Raw genomic sequence first — 7,061 nt, forward strand, 5'->3', positions numbered from 1 at the left:
CGCTGAAGCCCTGGCCACCCCCCTTCTCTCTCTCCCCCCCCCCCCCCCCCCCCCCCCCCCCGCTAGCCGGGGCACGTCTGCAGCGCAGGGAGTCCCCCTGCACCTTGCCTCCAGCTGCCCCACAGTGGGTTTTTTTTCCTGCTTTGCTTTTTTTTTTTTTTGCTTTGCTGTTCTGGCCGTCCCGATTATTATTATTTTATTCTATTATTATTTGCTTGGGGCGGCAAAAAAGCCAGAGCTGGCCCTGCTGCTTGGGGCCTGGCATAAATTAGAGCAGCCCCCGAACCACTTGTGTAGAGTCAGTCTCACTTCCTGGGGCCTCGTTCGCTGTTCAGTTTGTACTTTCTATCATTCGGTCTTGTTTATTTACAAGGACTGTAGAAAGTCCTGCTTCTGTGAGGGCTGGAGGAACTGAAGCCAGTGGATCGCTTCTTCCAGCCAGCGCCCCAGCTCCAGCTGCCGCATCGCTTCCCTGCTCTGCATCGGAGTCTCCCTCAGTCTCTTGTCTGCACCCCAGCTTGCCTTTTTCACACCCACTCCCACCGATGCAGACACACAGGCGCAATATTCAATGGACTCGTCCACATGGTGCTAGTTTCTCCATAGCCTCCTCATGCCTCATGTAGGTGGGGCCCCTTACATGTCAATTACTGTCATCTTAAATGAAAGGCACCTTCGCACCTGTCGGCTTCAAGGAGGTTTTAACCCAGCTCACAACAATATTTTCAATACCATGTAATTTTTAGTCACGCTTGGTTTTGTAACGCCTCTTATTAAAAAAGAAATCTAAATTTTGGCCTCAACCTACTGCAGCTGAAAATAGCCACCCATCCTGGGAGGTAGATTATCTTTGTATCTATGTTCATCTGCAACTAGCGTGTGAGACGAAATTAGGGCCCAGTTCTGCTCTCCGTCACGCCAATGTGAATGCCAGGGAAATCAGTAGATTGAATCCAGATTCTCCCCGGTGTCACAGAGCAGAATGTAGCTCCAAACCAGCTCAGCTACCCAGGGCCTGTGCTGTCTGTGTGATTGCCCCTTCACCAAATCAAGGGCTTACACAATGGAAGGCGCTGCGGGAAACGTGGATGAACAGGAGCCAAAACGAGTGTTTGCAGCAGCTCTTTGGCATTTGGGAAAGAGCAAACAGCCTTCCCTTCCCCTCCCTTGGTTGCCAAAACATTGCCATTTTCAGAGGAGGGAAACAGAAGAAATAAGGCTGTGTAGCAAACAAGACGATTGGCCGCGGTCTTTGCAATCAAAGCTCCTTTCAGAGAGTCTCTAGCAGCTTGAAGTTGTATTTATTTGCTGGACTCCAGTTCGTACAGTGTTCAGAGACGCTCAGCTTGATGGCTCAGGGATCCTGACTGTGTAGGTGTTTAATGAGCATCGGCTCACTTCCTTGATGCTGGGAGGGGGCGTGGTCCCCCCAAGGGACCAGTAAGGGTATGCTGGCTTTTTGGGAGCCTGTTCTCATCGAATCATAGGACTGGAAGGGACCTTGAGAGGTCGTCTAATCCAGTCCCCTGCACTCAAGGCAGGACTAAGTATTAGACCATCCCTGACAAGTGTTTGTCCAACCTGCTCTTAAAAATCTCCAGTGACGGAGATTCCATAACCTCCCTGGGCAATTTATTCCAGTATTTAACCACCCTGACAGGTAGGAAGTTTTTCCTAACGTCCAACTTACACTGCCCTTGCTGCAATTTAAGCCCATTGCTTCTTGTCCTATCCTCAGAGGTTAAAGAGAACAGTTTTTCTCCCTCCTCCTTGTGACAACCTTTTGAAACGGTTATGTCCCCTCTCAGACTTCTCTTCTCCAGACTAAACAAACCCAAATTTTTTCAGTCTTCCTTCACAGGTCATGTCTTTTAGACCTTTAATCATTTTTGTTGTTCTTCTCTGGACTTTCTCCAACTTGTCCACATCTTTCCTGAAATGTGGCGCCCAGAACTGGACACAATTCTCCAGTTGAGGCCTAATCAGCGCGGAGTAGAGCGGAAGAATTACTTCTCGTGTCTTGCTTACAACACTCCTGCTAATCCAGCCCAGAATGATGTTCGCTTTTTTTGCAACAGTGTTACATGATTGACTCATATTTAGCTCCTGATCCACAATGACCCCCAGATCCCTTTCCGCAGTACTCCTTCCGAGGCCGTCATTTCCCATTTTGTACGTGGGCAACTGATTGTTCCTTCCTAAATGGAGTACTTTGCGTGTGTCCTTATTGAATTTCATCCTATTGACTTCAGACCATTTACTTCCGGTTTTCCAGCCCATGCTGGCTACCCTTTAACTCCTTGTCATAATCTCTCTAAGGGCCTGACTGACATGAGTCTCAGAAAGTCCAGTCCTTTCTTCCACCTTGCGGGGTGGAGTGGGAGAAATCCCCTTACTGTTCCCTTCCCACCCATCTCACCCTACTCCCTGTGGGGCTTCCAGGCCGTGGCTGGCAAGAACCTGCCAAGGCACAGACCCCAAATGGGGGCTGTGCCTTGGCAGGTTCTTGCCAGCCAGGGCCTGGAAGCTGCCCCCTTGGGCCTCAGCGACAGCCTGTTATCCCAGCTGATGCTAGTCAGGTAATTAGCTGCAGGTGAGGAGGTAGCTGCTTCATCCATTAACCCCTCTGTGGCCAATGCTGCGCAGAGTTTATACTCTCCATCACAATTGCCCTGGTCCAAAGGCCTCTGGGCAGCTTAAGAATGATAACTAATAATGATCCTTAGTGATGTAGCTCTCCAAAGGAAGGCAAATATCATTGGCCCTGCTTTCCAGATGAGAAAAGAGAGGCACAAAGAGGTGAGGTGAGATAGCCAAGGCCATGCAGAAGCTCAGTGGCAAAGCCAGGAAGTTGTCTGGTTCTCCAAACAGTCCTTGGAGCAAAAACCCAATGTTCCCCAAGAGCTCAATACAAAGAGCACAGATGCGGCGGGAACAACCTGTTCCCAGAGGGGACTTTTGAAGAGACCCTCCACCCAGGAGATCTTTCCTCTGTGTCTCTTGCTAAACAACCAACCGCTGGGGAGCTGAGCGAGTGTCCACAAACTCTGCTTTCCCAGTATTCCCCAGCCCATCCCAGTAATAGCCCCTGTGGCTGTGCTGGGCTGAAGATACCAATCTAATGAGATTTGCCAAAAGTTTAAATTCTTCCTCTGCCAGTTGCAGACAGGCCCTTATAATTACGACTCCCAGCTGGGAAGAGGGGATGGACCTGTAACCCTAGGACATTGTGCCCCAGTCAGCCCAGGTAGCACTGAAGAGCAAGGTGAAGCTTCTCCCCCTGCTGTGCTCACTAGAGCACTCTGAATCTTGGCAGATTAGGTTGTGTCTACACTATCCCGGTGTAGCTACGTCTGCATAGACACAGCCTACACCAACAGGAGGGGCTTTGCATCAGGGTCGAAACCACCTCCCCAAACGAAGCTAAGCGACGTCTGCATTTAAAATGCTACCGCGCCATTGTAGCCCATCAGTGTAGACGCTCATTACCGCGACGGGAGAGGTTTTCCCATTGCCGTAGTTAATCCGCCTCCCTGAGAGGCGGTAACTAGTTTGATGGAAGAATTCTTGAGTCAACGTAGAGTTGTCTACACCGGGGCATAGGTCAATAGCGCTATATCTCTCTGGGGGGTGGATTTTTCAGTGGAGACTAGTCCTCTAAGATAGAGTGACGGAAGTATTTCTCCACTGACATAGCTGTGTCTGCACTAGAGGGTAGGCCAGAATACCGATGTCAGTCAGGGGTATGGTTTTTTTCACACCTTGCACTGACATAGCTATATCAACCTACCTTTTAAGCATAGACCAAACCTGGCTTTGCAGAGTTTTATTCTGTGTCTTCCCCTCCCCTCCTATTATTTTTACTGGGAACAGTCCCCAGTAACCAAAAATCTGGGTCTGACTTTTGGGAGCATGCGAACCCAGGATCCAAATATCACGACTTGTATGAGGGACGGAACCAAATCTCAACACTCTTGGTGTCTGGGTGAGTTTGGATCCGCACCCAAACATTGGGGGTGACCAGTAGCTTTCCACAGGACTGGATCCAAATTTTGGATACAAACACCCCTGGTCAAAATCTGGATCTGTGGCCTACATTAGCCCGTGAAGAAAGAAAATTGACTCTGACATCAGGGAAAAGGTCTAACCAGAGCGGCCAGCTGATTGGAAAGTCTCTGGGGACGAGTAGTTAAAATTTGCCGTAACTAATTGAATTTCGCTACAGCTCAGGTTCCACAATCCATAGGAGACAGGTTCCAAGCTTTTAGAAACTAATGAGAGTTTGACCCTGTCTGTGCAACCATTGGAGCTTTGCCAATACACTCGCTTGGCTTAAAAGGCCTCCTTTTTGTTTACATAGCAGATCAATTGGGATAGTTATAATCTAGTCTCTGTGAAAGACTTGAGGACCTGCTTTGTTATCAAGCTCACTACGGGGAGGAGGGGAGAGAGAGGTCAGGATGAAATATCGATCGGGCACATTGTGGTTTTGCTCCCAGAGGGGACTTTTGAAGAGACCCCCCACGCAGGCGATCTTTCCTCTGTGTCCCTTGCTAATGCCTCTCCATTGATCTCCCCTCGCAGGTTGCAGCTACAAGATTTTTTAGCTGGAGTCAGTCAAAGGAATCAATCAATAAGAGGTAAATGCGTCTGAACGTGGGGGGGGGAGGCCACGGGGAGGGGAGAGAGAGAGAGAAACTGTTCCCCAAAGACATTTTCTCCACAGGAGTTTTAGCACTTCTGGGTTTGTTGTTTTTCAGCTGAGAGTGAGGCCTGCCAAAAGAGTCACGTTGCCCTCAGCTTTGGCAGCTGGGGCACCGTCGCCTAGCCCAGCCAAGCCCACCTCTTGAACTCAGCCCCGTCAGTGTGATAGAAAGGGGCATAGGTAGGTTTCGTTTATAGTAGTATAAACTTCAGTTTAGAATAGGGTGACCAGATGTCCCGATTTTATAGGGACAGTCCCGATTTTGGGGTCTTTTTCTTATATAGGCTCCTATTACTCCCCACCCCTTATCCTGATTTTTCACACTTGCTGTCTGGTCACCCTAATTTAGAAACATGTAGGGACAGGCTCCCAAATGCTCAGCATTCACAATTGGAGCCATGTCTGCAAAAGAGCGAGGCCCCTAACCAGACACCTGAATAAGGGACAGCGTTTCCAAACAGCTCAGCCCCCGGCTGCTCCCATCGTGAGACTTGTGGTCAGATTTTCCAGCGAGCACATGATACTGGGTGTGGAGCTGTTTAGAAAAGCTGGCGCTTGATTTTGGTGCCTAGATGAGAGCTGAGCTCCTTGGAGAATTCTGGCCCCCTGGTGGCGGCATTCTAGTTTCATTTACACCTGTGTAAATCCAGAGTCACTCCATTGAAATCAATGACATGACTCTAGATTGGGACCAGTGCACGAGGTCATAAACCAGCCCCAGACACTCCCCTGCAGCCAGATTCACATCTTGCAGGGTTCCTTTGTCCTTTTCCCTGCTGATGGAAATCAAGTGAGATCCCCCGGATGGAGAGTGAATGCGTCTGTGAAAGAAACATGGTTTGTGTGTGAAATGCCAAAGACGGCTCTAAATCTCCCCTTCCTCCCTCTCAAAGGTCATCTTGGGAGTTACACAACTAAATACCTTTGGGGATCGGAGTCATTATAGCTAATCCACATTAGCATTACCCAGATGTGAGATTATTCCTGGCACTTGACTTTGATTCTGTAGTGTTTGCAATGCAGGTGTCTCTTTCACAGGGGGGTCTTACAACCCTGGTGAACTGCTAGAGGGCAGAGTGGCTTAGCCTCGCCCAGTGCTGTCCTCTCTAAAAATCTGCTGAGCAGCTCCTGACTCCCAGCTCCCCGAGGATAAATAGCCCGTCATGGGTTGCTCAACTCCTTCCTTCTTCAGTTATAGGAGGTTGGGGAAGGGGAAGCTTCAGGGGGGGGGGGGGAGTGAAATGCGGTTTGGAGACACAGCTTCAAAAGAAACAGCAGGAGGACAGGGTAACTTTTGAGGCTGTGATGCAAATACGGGGGACATTTTAAAGACCACCCGAGGCTCTCCCTGCCCTGCTCACCCGCAGTGGCAGGATCTTTAGCATCTTTGCAAAAGAGATTTCCAGGCAGAGAGGCAGGTACCGCATGCAGGAGAGCTTTGAGTACCTCATGCCTTGCAGAATAGCATTTGTTTTGCAGGAGATCCCAGTTGGGGCCAGATCCTGCAGAGTGCAGGTGCGGGGAGGTGCACATGCAAGCAATGAGCTGGCCCGAATGGGCGGGGAACCTCATCCTCCCTTAATGACAGTACTACTGGGCAGACGCCACCTTCTTCCTGTCTAGCAGCCGATCATTAGCACCATGCACTCCAGACACTGTTCTCCACCCAAGCCCTACCCTTCTGCTATGTCCTGCGCTTTTGCAGGGAAGCAGGATTCAGGGCCTTGCTACTCTGTGCAGAGGGCCATGCCAAGCATTTAACCCAGTATTGTTGATCCCCAGTGTGAAAAAAACATGGGTCCGGTCCCCAAACCTTGAGATTGGCTTAGAAGTCATTAGGAGTCTTTTTAAAACGATAAATGTTGGGTTCTCTTCCTTTGTCTTCTGGTTTCTGAGTTTTTGCTTTATGTCTCCAAGCTTTTCTCATCAATCACAAGGGCAGGAGATGAACTTTATACCAATGAAAATGGAGATTCTCGTGTAATCTCTTGATTCCAGCAGCTGGAGCATGAAGAAAAAAACACAAATATCATGAGACTCACAATAAAATCTTAAAAGCTGGTTATACTGCTAACGTTACTTGTTCCCATGCATGGCCTCTCCTCGCTCCTGAGTTGGAGTTAAATGAGTTCACGCTCCATGCCAGGACTAGAGATGGGCAGGAAATGATTATCCCATCCTAGGAAAATTTTTGAGATATCAGAAAAAAATTCCATGCCGAAGCGGGACAAAGAATCAAAATCTCGAAATGTTTACAAGCTGGACAAAAATGGTTCGTGTCAATTGAAACGTTAGATTTATTTATTTTATTTTAGTCTAATTAGTTCTCATTTCTAAACCAAACGTTGTTTTGAGC

At 48.9% G+C, this 7,061-nt stretch overlaps 1 long non-coding RNA gene across 1 annotated transcript; it reads left to right on the forward strand.

Moving 5' to 3' along the window:
• The first annotated feature begins 4,360 nt into the window (after positions 1 to 4,360).
• On the forward strand, positions 4,361 to 6,363 carry LOC117889367. The gene is made up of 3 exons (XR_004648459.1): positions 4,361 to 4,454; positions 4,585 to 4,640; positions 6,185 to 6,363. It is a non-coding gene; the product is annotated as an uncharacterized LOC117889367 (long non-coding RNA).
• Positions 6,364 to 7,061: the final 698 nt, after the last annotated feature.

This window comes from Trachemys scripta, chromosome 17 (assembly GCF_013100865.1).
Source record: "Trachemys scripta elegans isolate TJP31775 chromosome 17, CAS_Tse_1.0, whole genome shotgun sequence".
Taxonomy (NCBI): Eukaryota; Metazoa; Chordata; order Testudines; family Emydidae; genus Trachemys; species Trachemys scripta.